Here is a 13,323-nt window from a genome sequence, read left to right as displayed (position 1 = left end):
CAGTATCATTAGGTTTGGTTTTCAATATTCATTGTGATCGATAGCAATTCACCCATCAAGGTTAAAAGCTGCACTTTCATTATCAAAAAACAGCTAAATTTGTTCATTATCAAAAAAAATAGCTAAATTTGTCATGTACAGCATCATCAGTAACAAGTTCTTGAACAAGCGTTGTCAGAACTGGTTTTTGGATTATTAGGCCAGTACCTTGGATATCGAGCCTATAAGATGTGCTTCAGATGTTCTTAACCTCAAACATCGATGTTAAATGCAGTAGTCTTGTTCACCTATACAGTCTTCATTTTATCCTGCTAACAAATAGTTTCATAAAAATATGTTGCTGTATTTGAATTATACTTTTGTATAATTCCTATCCTACATCACTAATTCCTATTCAGTGATACCAAGAACACAACTGGATTCTGAATGTCAGCTGTACAGGAAACAAAATCCCTACTACTGCAATGTTAGGCATGGCATCTGTTGAATACACTTAAAGTAACATCTATCATCAGCCAAACCTGATGGGGCACATCTGGAAACTGTTTGCTGTTGTGTTGTTGTTTTTTTTATTTTACTTATGCAACAATTTGAAAATATTAAGTTTCCTGAGAAAGTACATACTTTTGTGATTAAGAGAGGACTTTTAAAATGAACACTGATGTGCATAATCTACTCTCTGGGCTTCTCTCGTATCATCAGAACACAGCAATTCAGACTTGTCATCATGTTCAGAGAGTATATGAAAGGTTACTGCAGAAGGGGATATGAAAGATGGGGTGGGGGATACAGTTTAATAAAGCCTCAAACTCAAGCTATTGGTCAAAATATGCCTGCACAGTCAGTATTTCAGATTACTCTTACAAATCTGAGCCTGACATTGGGCTTAGGAACTGCATTTGCTATGACACTTAATTTCTTTCCCCTCACCCTTTCAGGAGGTCTCTAACTTCAACTTTGACAGAGCAAACACATGCCTATAATGTTTCTGAGAAGGGCAAAATTCTGATCCTTCAGCCAATACCTATACATACAAAGCAACAAAAAGAATTAGTCCCCTTTAAAGTCTCAACTTTAACTGTGCTAAGCTGAGGACTTTGACTGTAGCATGTATAACCACATCAGTCCTGCCCACATGGCTACCCAGCTGTGATCCCCAGAAGTGCCCTGGAATCCACAGATGGGCTATGTGTGGAAAGGACGAAGTATCAAGTGACAGGAGAACTTGGCCTTAAATTATCAAGCTCACTTTTCCCAGAGAGAGAGAGAGAGAGAGAGAACAAGAATGCAGAAACAAAAAATAGATGCCATTAATTCTTTGATAGAGGGTGCGATGGTTCTGTGTACTTACAGGTACACAGACTTCCGTTGTATTTCAAAGACTTCAACTGCTTCCAAGGGTAACAGAAAAATCGCATTCAATAGAAGAGAACATCTTAAGTATGTGTGACAGAAAACACAACTTGATCACCTCATGAATAATCTGCATTGTCCTCAAGCATAGTAACAGTCATATGACAAGGGTAGCCCTATCTTCTCAAAATACAATCAAAAAGCTTTTTTTACTTGAATGTTACTGCAGTCCTTACAAATATCAAGTGTAAACCAGTTTTGCAGTGTATACACAGTCTTCCACATTATCCGGAGATGCACTCTTCCAAGTTGTAAACATAAAACCTTACATCCCAGATGTAACCTAGGGCTCTAGCAAGTTAAAAACCATTTTCGTAGTGTTCAGGGTCCTGTAGTTGCTACTGAGCCCTGTCAACAATCTTCATTTTGCACTTCTATCTTGTGTGATTGTTAGCAACACCTTAATAAACAAACAGTAAGCAGAAACACCACACCATTGCACAGCTATTCCAGTAGGACCAGAACTTGGAACAACCCCATTCAATCAGAGATGGTATCAACACACTTCAAATGAAGTTAAAAGCATGGAAACCTCCTCCAATCTACACTTGGGTTTATTTAACACTAAGTTGCTATGTATTTGAAATCATTAAACAGAAGACACATAGCAGGACAACAGAACATACATGGAAAAATGAGATTCTTTTCCTCTTTTCCTGATTCGGGGATTTCAAAGCCATGTTACTGGCAAATTCATTTTCTGCACTACCTGGTAAGCACTGCCTCTGGCCTGTATATTTCTTCCAAACACCCAAGAAAGACTGCTTCTTTGTTTAGCTGTATGAGACATTAACTATTGCAAGACTTGCTGCCAAACAAGCCAAGAGACCACTTGAAACCACGAGCTGTCAATATAAGCAAACTTAAATAGCTGTGAATATAAGCAAACTTAATTGTTATCTATTATACTCATAAGCTGCAGCACTCTGCAGACTTTTCCAGACCGTCTCAGAGCAGTATAATCATCAGATTATTTCCTCCAGAGCAAGAAAATCAGACTCCTCTAAAGCAAATGCATTTCAAATGCCTTAGTTCTTTACTTATCCCACTAGGAAGACACCACTGTATCATTCATTTGCAGAATAGCATTCAGATGAGAGAACCTTAAGATCAAGGCTTTGCCAATTTTTATTATTTAACAATCAGACAGTTAAGCACACAGTCTTTAAACCCCACCCCCCCTTGAGTGGAAAGAGCAGCCACTATCTGCTCATGTATCAGACAGATAATTTCAAGTTTACATAATATAGAAATTGTCTTTAACAGAGCTTCTATTATAATCAAAACCTTCCTAAGGGTATCCTCTTAACATAAAGGATTTTGCAGAAGAGGTGAGAACCTTTTCCCTTCTGTGTGCCAAAGAAAGCATTCCAAAGTAGATGCAACTAAACAAGGAGAAACAAATGCCATAGTCTCCAGACATCTAACTGGGGATGGCTCCAGAAAGCTGGTATATGTCCCCAGACACCACACACTTAAGAGAGGCCAATGCTTATTGATTGTGTGCTCTTGATCCCCACTTTGTTTCTTGAATAAAAATCAAAGCTGCAATGGAAACCAAGGGTTGCTGGAAATACACATTTTTAGCTTTTGAAATTCTGCTCTGAATTCACTCCAATAACTATTAGTCAGGACTTGCATCTTCCACATGACACTACAGCTTTTTTTTTTGATGAACACAAACAGATTCTTTGTTATAACCCCCTGAATTTCTAGAGTAAAGAACTAGCACCAGGATACTCCAACACCATTCACATTCACTTCCTTGTTCCCAAGACTTGCATTACCTAATCAAAGTTTGCTGAACAGTAACACAGGTTCACTTGTTAACATTCTTCCCCAAACCATACCACCTGAAATTTTTTGTACAAATACTTCAGTCTGTCCCCATTTTGAAGGAGTTGCTTTCATGCAAGCATTCCTTAACCCCCAAAGAACAAGAACCAAGAAAGAGACCTAACAGCTAACCTCTGCCCTACTTGTTCCAGCTCCACTATCACAAGTGCCCATTGTTTCCCTACCACTGACACACTCGCAGTGCTCTGTCAACCAGCACTGTCCAAGACGAGATCCAACCAGCTGCTTCCAAGAGTCATGCTTCTTAGACAAGCTTGGTTATACAACTACTAGGTCTTCATTAGCGTAGTACTCAGTAAGTACATGGTTACATACTACATAATTGCATAGTACAGGGTAACAAGCATTTTCCTATTGCACGTTTGAATATTCTGTAAGTATTGTCAGAAGAAAGCTTTTCTAATTCTAAGCCAGTTGGAGACATCTCAAATATGAATTGCTAGAATTCCCAATGGCAAATTCCCAACAAGTACAAATGTTTCAAGTATCTCTAAATTGACCAGGCAGAAAAAAAAAAATGCCCTCTAATGAACACCAAGGAAGGTGGTTTTACCTGAAGGAAGGTAAAAATCATTTTCACAACATGTCTCCAGCATCTTTACTCACCTGTCATGTGAAGTAGCACCCATAGCTGCTTCCTGCTATTCTTACCCATTCAAAATGAGGGAGAGAGGGATCCCAGAGAATAAACGTATAGAAAAATGTCACAAATAGAATAAGGTAAACTGGGGACTCTCCTCTTAAAAAATAATTTACTCGAAAAGGAAAAAAAAAAAAAAGCCTCTAAAAAAGCCTGTAAGAAATACACGTTGGTACCACATACTCACTACATAAAAACAGACTTTCTGGAAGTTAAGATGATTGCTTTCTCTATGATCATACTAGTACAAAGACTACTTCACAGGTAGTAATGCAATTTCATTTTCAATAACAAAAGGTACAACCTGAGCAAGAAATTTCAAGTATAGAGTCAAGAAAATAAAACATTAGTCAATACCAATTGCACTATACTGCAAATCTTCAGTCGTTACAAAGCCGTAACTACAGCTTCAAAAAAAAAAAAAAAAAAAAAAAAAAAAAAAAAAACACCTGCCTCTCTCTGCCTCTCTTTTTTTTTTCTTTTATCCATGTATATTCTGTCTTCGTTCTACATTTTTCCTTTGGTTTTATGAGGTTCCTTGTAAATAACTGAAAAAGCAACTCCCTCCTTAATCTTCCCTCTTTACCGAAGGGACTGTTATCAGCAATCCCACCTTGCTTCTGCATCCTCTTCAGGGACTGAAGTTGTGTTTAATTCCTTACAACTCCCATGACAGCTACAAAAAGCTGAGCTGTACATGAAGAGATACACTTATTGGGTGGGTACCAAGACAGTATTACCGCCTGATAGCAGATGTTTAGCAGGTACTTGAAACTTATCTTTAAGGGAAGCTCAGTAGCCTAAGGTAGGATGAAAACTACATTGTGTTGGCCAATAAACAAACTGAGTTAAGAATTACTGTCCCTTCTTAGAAGTCCGAGACAAAAGAAAAAAATACTTAAATTATTTAGGAGTGCTTATTTCTAAAAGCTTATGTAGCATGACCTGAGGCCACACTTCACAAAGGTGGTGTGCTCATTAGAATTTGTTTGTTAACACAACACAGAGGGGTCACATTACCGAATGCCCCATTTTAGTACAAGAATGCAAGGCAAGTGAAGACAAGGAATTCTAACCAAGGAAATGCACGAGTGGTTTAGGGCCCTCTGTAGCTGTGATCTTGTTGATTTCATCTTGCTTGAAAAGCGTTGCTGTAGGTTGCATGCAAAGATACCGTGGCAGATTTGTTTCTTTTCGTTCAAAATCCATGTGCATCAACCAGCAGGATCAATGTACAGCTAACAGTTTTTCTAATATGCATCTATGCAAGAATACAGGATCGTGAACACCTCAGTTCAACACCTGAGCAAACAGACTTCAAATCCCCCTTCCCACTCTGCTTTGATCATCAGTATTTGAACACAAGTACTTCTGTTTAACAATGACTACAACACTACTCACGGCTTCATCGGTAGCTTGCCAGTTACCATGTGAGGAAATGGGTAATATATCACACTAAAACTAGATCTCACAAAGTGAGGCAAAAAAATGAGATAAAATAAAAGGGTTTCGTAGTTCATGTGTAGTGCACACAAAGAAAGAGGTAGCACCCAAAGCTGCAGACTAAAATGAAGTTTTGGAAGTTATGAACAAGCAAGTGATCTTACCCCACTGCAAGACCGTGAAAACCCAGAAACCCACACCGATGGGCTATAGCATGCCATCACCATCCCACCAGCAATTACAGAATTAAAAATACCTCATATGGTCAAGGCTTGTCAGACAACCAAGCATGGTAAACTGTATAAAGCAATGCTTCATCAAGACCAAACAACAAAGAGCTAAAGACAAAGTATTCATAGGACTAAGAGAACATGACTTGAATCTCCACAAACAAATAAATGTAGATAATTTTTTTTATTAAAACAGGCACAAGTTACAAACTAAGAGCACCCCTTGTACCAGACTGTTCATAAAATCAAGTAGGAATCTCTGGTTTGGAGCTGGGCTAACAGTACTCCTTGTTACAACCTCCTCTATGGAGGGGAAAAAAAAAAAAAAGCCTCAACCAAAGACAACTCAGGTATCTGGTTAAATCAGGGTAGTTATCGTGCTTAGGTAGCGGGCTACTCCAAGTGATTTAATACAGGTGTGCATGCACACACACACACCAAGCAGCTGCTGAACTTTGTGTTAAAATGACTCTTACAGAACTTCCTAAATCACCTTCATAAAAAGTTGGTAATTATATTAAGCTCTAGATTCCCTAACACTAATAAACAGAGCAACTACTACAAAAGTGGTTGGCTAGCATGGCCACTGTCAGGCCTGCCTGATTCCATGATGTCTGTCCCCAAGTGGTACGGCTGCTATTTGTCACCCAGAGTGGCCAGCAGCATTCTGAACACAACATTGGCCAGACACTGCAGGACTTGTCATGAATTGCCTACAAAGTAAAGCATGAAGACATAATACAATTCCAAATGCATGGTTACCATGTTCCCCACACACACACAAAAAACCAGACCGTAACACTATTAGGCACACTGAAAACCCTGCAACTTGAAAACTTCCCAGGTTTTATCTGATTTGCACAGCTGGACTTCTAAACCATACTGTGCCACTACATGGTCAGCTACTAAACGTAATTCTTTTCCTCGAGATCATCAAGCTTCATAATATTGTTTTCCATGGTACTTCGGTACTTAGAGACTTGGTGTTCAGGTGGGATGGTTTGTTGTGATCACTACCATGGGATCTCTCAAGCCTGGACCATTTTCTTTCAGGAACAGTTAGGCATCTCCCCATAAGAGCTGAGTTATCTGCTTCTTCTGGAACGAGGTGGATGTCTTGGACAACACAACAGGGCAGTGTAGAAAAGGAGGAAAAACTCAAGCATCCATGTTCTCCAACTACCACAGTCAGTGCAGTGGATACAGGTAGCATCACTCGGAAACTATTTTCTGCTCCTGGGAAGGATTCGTTCTGTTTAGCCCCTGGCCTTTGTTTTCTCATCTCTCAAGGGACAAAATGTCACTCACTCATATAGTACCCATGAATCCATTTGAACTGATCCCATATTTAACTACATCTTCTAACATACAGTGGCCTTAGACAAGGCCCATCTATCTCACTGCAATCCCCTTTCTCTCCTTTAGTGCCTGGGTTTGTGCTTTCCCTAATGCACAGTCTGGCCTGTCCTACCTCACTATGCAAAATCCAGTTAATCACACCTCCTTCACGTGTTTTTCTTCTATACATTCAGTTATGTTTCTCTTGGCCTCCTCAGCTGCTATTGAGTCTGGTTAGCATCATGCTTCAGCTGAAGATGCAATTAGGCAATTCACCTACAACCACACTGACCTGGGCCTTGCCTACAACTGCAAAACCAGCCAATGATTTTTTTTTTTTACTTTTAATTCAAAATATTAACATTTTCTGGGGTGGGTGCATATAAGACCTTGGGTTCTCCTCTGGGGACTGTACATCTTAAGCCAATGCACATAACATTTCCCAGGAGTGCTATAAACATCACAACAGAATTATCTCATTTCCCACAGCCTTTGCTGTTTTTAAGTGAAGATGGGCATTTCTCTCTCCCTACCTGTAATAGTTCCTTCAGTGATATTCTGGCTCAGGAGGCCTGCCACTGTTTCTTTCTGCTTGACCCTGCAGTCCTGCTGTGGTTGCTACTGCTGCACTCGACCCTTTCCCCAGGTAACTCAGATACCCCTTGCCAATGGGAAATGTTTCCTTAAACCAGGAACAAAAGACAAGAAAATCTGTGGCCCAAAATAAGAAGATTACAAGTAAACACAGAACTTGCAAGCTACCGGGAAATGTAGCATTCAAGTTCTGATTCCTGACCTCATTTATTCATATATCCATTTATAGGGCCATCAATGAATTTCAATTCTGTCCTGTTATTTCAACACGTTTATCACGCCTAAAGCACTGTGTTTTAGTTCTACACCACCATCACACCACCATTCCTACCACCACCCCTCCCAATAGATTACTATAGATCTTTTCTTCAACACAGCTGAATTATCAATTCTGCCAGAAATTCATTCCCTGCTTTGGCTGCTTTCTTTCTCCTCTGTCTCTCCAGCAAGTACCACCTTGCTGTTTCCTGTTACACAATACTTGGCATATTGAAATTGGACAGTCAAAGATAAGAGGTACTTCCCATCAATGCCTTTAAGGCTAATTAGTGTTTCCACTAATACACATTCAAGCCTGATTTTTACTACCAGTAAGTTTTCAAGATTGTTTTATGCTTATGTATTTCGTCTACATTTGAATATCACATTCCAAAAAATAAAACAGCTTTCCCATTAGTACACACCACCTCTGTAAATTGACGACATTAAAAGCTAGATTCCAGGTGGCTGCAACAAAGGCAAATGTACAATATTACAATATTACAATATTACAGATATTACAGATATTACAAATATTACAGATACCAGCTCCCAAGAAAAATAAGAGATCACTGGACATAAATATACAAGCATTCATGTGCTAAGAAAATCCCTATGCAGCTCTGAAGGCTTTCCTAAACTGAAGACAAGGCTATCATCATTTAAGTTCTCACCCCACTCAACACTGACACACTACAGTAACAAACACTTCTACCTCAGCTGAAACGTAAATTGTTATTCAGATAGAAAAACTGAATGTCCCATACAGTACCACTAATTCTTTATCACCCTAATTGTTATTTGCTGTGATTTAGAAGAGTGAAACCCTCCTGGCCTCTTCCTGTGTTAAATGTCACTTTTCTATGGAAATAAAATCTCAGTGTTACGAAAGCTGCCAGATAGAAAGACACAAGGTCCATTTACAATTCACTTCAGTTGCCACTTGCTTCCTGCTGCCCAAACACAGAAAGATGAGCTACCTACGGAGAATGCAAGTGAGGCAGTTTTGAGTGCCTGTCTGACCCACCCTGGCAGAAATTCAGCTGGTTGCTGCCAAGTAAAGGGACTACAAGTAAGAAGTCAACAGCGTAGTACTGTAAAGATATTTTAAGACAAGACTTATTATTGTATGGCCACCCTCATGTTGTGAAGACAGTCAGTGTGTTCTCTGGCTTTATGAATATGCTTTGGCAAAAAAGCACTGGAGCTTTGAGAATTGAGGGGGTGGATCTCGGGGGATGGAATACCAACTTGCAGCTGGAAGTGGAAAACATCAAAATGTTATCACAATTGCTTTAAGTATGCAGGCTAATTCAAACTCAATTCCAATATAATCATGTGTGTACATAACACACTCAGAAAAATGATTCTCTGCCACTACCATGAAATAGGTTTCCAGCAGTATTAACAGGTACAGAAATCAGCGTTCACAGTTACAAGATTAACATCAAAATTAACCACAGGCTCATTGCCAAGCCTCACTCAAAAGGCATCTGCCTATTGCATCCACAGATAGAAGGCCACAGTCTTCTAACAACTGAGCAGGCCCTGAATTTCAGCATCATGCGGATCAGCCTTGCATTTGCAAGTCTAAGTAGTTCAGGCTACTTGCAACACAAACTAACTTTTTTTTTTTTAAAAAAAAAAAAAAAAAAAAAACTCTGCTGTTTCATTTGCATTGTCCCTGCCACCACAAGTTCTTCAGTTCAATTTACTTATTGCTCTTATTACCACGTGTGGTCAAAAGGAAAGCTCTCTAAGGAAAACCAGGCATTCCCCTTTGGGTACAAACAGACAAGGCCAGACAAGGCTACCTGAAAAAACTTCCAACTACACACCAGCAACATGTGTTCTGACTGACATACTGCAATGCAAAAGCAAACAAATGAAACCTAACATGCAAAATATTACACACTGAGACAGCCTTCCCCCCTGCTTTGCAACAACACCCAACCATTTTGTTTGCTCTTCTCAATTTGCATCAGCATTCTATTGTCTGCAGAAACATGTATAAACAGACTTGCCAAATCTTTAAAGGATTCAAGAGCAGGGAAAAAAATGAATTTTGGAAAGCTGGATTCAGTGCTCTCACACATCTCTCCCCTTCTCAGTTATGATCCAGTGCAAAAGCAGAATCTGGATTAGAAATTAGCATAGAAATTTAGTTTATTTTTAAAAAATCAGGATGTCTACACATTTGGCAGTTTGTTGAAAACCCCAAAGTTTAGAAAGGAGATGAGGATTACTTCAAACATTGTTTTTGGTATTTTAATGCTAACATTATGTACTGGAATGGTGGTTCAGCAAGCAGCATTGCCCACATCTCATCACAAGCACACAGTATTGCTCCTGCAGCAGCTATCAGACCCTAAAATGCCACACACAATAAGGAATGGAGGTGGATGTCTACTCCTGTCTAGCTGTAATGACTAATTAAGTGCTGGCATTTTTGGAAGCTGCCCAGACCTCACATTTGCACAGATTTGATAGATATATATTCTATAGGTAAGCATATAAAGTGACTATGAATGCTTCAGAACATCCTTTCTATGCTGGGTCAAGTCCTTCCAGGCCAATATCAGATAAAGTGATTTTTTCACAGCAAAAACCAAGTCATCATGAAGATTATGCAGTTCAAGCGATGCCACGGCCAGATACTTCTGTCAAGCCCACACCTCCCTCTCCAAAAATAAAGAAGAATTGAGTTGACTGCAGTGCTGTTTTACACTAATCAGTTATATTTTTAACTACAGATGCATTTCCTAATGTAAGTAGAATTTGGTGATTAGATTAGTTGGCAGATCATGAAAGAAGTCTAAGAAAAACTGCCCAGCAAACCAAGCTCAGAGTTAAAGTACTTAATCCTTTGCAGTTCAAATGCAAATTCATGTTTCTCAGCATCTTCTACTCCTATCCAATCCATCACATACACACCCCTCAAAAAAACCTCTCGCCCTCTGAGGCACTACTACAGTGCAATGGCGACGTTTCAAATCAACTTAAATTAAGCTGTACCACATTCCATTACATGATATCATGCAACAGATGTTACTCTAAGAACACACAGAACAATTATTCAGAAGCATTCAGGGTAAAGTGCTATAATTTGGATGATAAAACAAATGGATATCCTACTAGAAATTGTTATACTCATCAAGTTTTACACAAAGATTCAAAACTTAAATATTGACCAAGTTTGTCACAGCTAACCCAGAGACTCAGACTCACAACCAGAAACAAGAGTTTTTCTCCTATTTAGGCTCAATATTTTTGCTTAAAATGGGAAAGCTGGGAGAAAATTGAACTTAACCCTCTAGCTCTGCAGTACCAGTTAGCTAAATGAGCTGTTGTTAAACTCATATGAAACACATTTGCCAGAAGCAAGAGGCTTTTTCCTAGCTCTGTGGTAGCCTTCAATCTCAAGGAACTGCCTCAAATATTTCATATTTTGAAAGATAAAGCAAAAGTAGCAGTTCAGACAACTTCATTCATCATCAGCCTAGCTAACAGGTGTACCGCCTGACCATTACCTCAAATAAATGTGAAAGTTTTTCACATACTACAATTTGTAAGGTATTCTTAACTAACACTGGAAGCTTTCACCTATACTTAGAACATGTGGACACGCACATAAAAATAAATGTTGTGGTACATAAGCAAGAGCAATCTGGTAGATCTGTTGTTTGTTTGCTTTCTAATCATATGGGCATTTTCCATAGCTAATGGGCTCTCTCAACCATGAAGATCTGATGCTTTGAAGTACCAGGCTTTCAAACCCAGTGTTGGCCTTCTGGCTTGAAATTTAACATGGCTCAAACTTGGCTCTAAAACACAGCTCTGTAAAATAAGCTTATAAAAGAGTGGAGAAAAGCAGACAGTTATTTAATCTCACAGAGCTTTGAATCAATGAACATTCCCATGGTCTTTACAGCTAGACACTGCAGCAGTGTTTTAACACAAAACCCAACGCAGAACCCAAATAAATCAAAGCTGCTAGTCAGCACAGCGGAACCCCTCAGAAGACGAGCATGAAGACAGCAGAAGCTCCAGCTCCAGGACAGGCGCTGTGCCCAGACCGTGGCGGGGGGCACCCCAAGGCACGAGCACATCCCGCACCCCGCAGCCACGGGGCAGGCTGGCACGGAGGAAAGGAGGGTGTCCGGGCACGTCGGGGGAGGCCAACCCGTGGTGCGGAGAGGACGCTGCACCAGGAGACAGTCCGGCAGCACCGGGCCGGGCAGCCCGGGGCAAGGGACGGCCAGGGAGCAGCGGGGCTCACGGACCCCTCGCCTCGCCTCGGGGGTGGCCCCACGGGAGCGGGCTGCGAGCCGCTTCTACGCGTACCAGTCCCGCGGGTCTGCGGGCAAGGAAGGCACACTCACAGCTGCATGCACGGCACGACCGTCCTTGGGAGGTCGTCACTTCCAACGTGCTGCGAGGAGAGAGCTTTCTCCCGCACGCACCACCTCCTCCTACCACCCGGCCGCAGCTCCGAGGAAGCCGCGGTTCCCCCACGCCCCGGCTCCGCTCCGGACCCAGGGCACGGGGCTGCAGTGAAGCAGCGCTGCCTGGACCCGGCATCTCGCCGGGCGGGCAGCGTTCCGCGGGGCTCCGCGCACGCAGCGCAGCTCCCACCCGCGGGACCGGCCGGCGGCAGCCGCCCCCTGCCCGCAACGGGCTCGGAGCCTTCCCCTCCCGGCGGCTCGGCACGGAGCAGGCGCCCCTGCAGCGTGCACCGGCGGGGCAGGACGGGGGTCCCCGCGGGCTCCTACCGGGAACGGCGTCCTTGCAGCGCTGCCGAGCACCCGAGCCCGCTGCTCTCCTCCTTCCTTCCCGTCCTTCCTTCCCCCCCGCTCCTCCCGTTCCCGCTCCGCCGCCGCCCGCAGCTGCCGCCGCTGCGGACTCGAGGCGCAGACCCCCGGCGGGGAGGGCAGGAAGCGCGTCATCACTCCGGGACTGCATGGCTTGGCTCGGCTCGGCTCGGCCCGGCCCGGCCCGCAGCCTTCGCCGGCCGCCGTGCCGGCCTCCGGCCCCCGGCCCTTACCTGGGCGCTCCGCAGCGGCCCTGCGGCACCCGCTGAGGCGACGTAGGCAGAGCCGCTGCCGCCCTGCCCGCCCACAGCCGCGCTTCCCGGCCGCTCCTGAGGGAGAAGGAGGAGGCAGGGGGAGCCCGGCGCGTTCCTCCGCCAGAACGAGAAGCCCGGGGACGGGGGAGGCGACGGCTGCCGCTGGGGCCGCCCCGGCCGCCGCGAGTCCCCTCAGCGCTGTGAGGGCGCGAGGCGCTAACGGCCGGGCTCGTGCCCGCGGCCGTCCCGCACCTGAGGGGCGCCCCTGGCACCTGCATCGGCCCGAGCTCGCCCCTCCCGCCCCCTGAGCAGCGGCTTCAAACAGCAGGTTTCAGTACCAAAAACACCTAAATACGGCCAAAGCGATCTAAACTGCCTTCGGGTCTTGTATTCAGCGCTCGTAATGCCACCGGCAAGAACTTCACTGCTGTAGTTACAAAGGAAAGGTTTGAGACTCCTTAGAGGGTCCTGTTTTAACTGTGGCA

At 43.0% G+C, this 13,323-nt stretch overlaps 1 protein-coding gene across 2 annotated transcripts in view; it reads right to left on the bottom strand.

The window, feature by feature from the left end:
• The window catches only part of TLN2 (talin 2), a 170,745-nt gene extending 157,816 nt beyond the window's left edge, over window positions 1–12,929 (bottom strand). Inside the window, exon 1 of one of the 2 annotated variants that reach the window (XM_035336334.1) lies at window positions 12,818–12,929. The gene's annotated coding sequence lies outside the window, so the exon portion shown is untranslated. The remainder of the gene's footprint in view (window positions 1–12,817) is intronic. The other variant, XM_035336333.1, reaches the window with a different exon arrangement.
• Between the last annotated feature and the right edge of the window lie 394 nt (window positions 12,930–13,323).

Source organism: Oxyura jamaicensis, chromosome 10 (assembly GCF_011077185.1).
Source record: "Oxyura jamaicensis isolate SHBP4307 breed ruddy duck chromosome 10, BPBGC_Ojam_1.0, whole genome shotgun sequence".
Taxonomy (NCBI): Eukaryota; Metazoa; Chordata; class Aves; order Anseriformes; family Anatidae; genus Oxyura; species Oxyura jamaicensis.
Note: the sequence above shows the minus strand (reverse complement) of the source record. Positions and strands in the feature narration are given on the sequence as shown.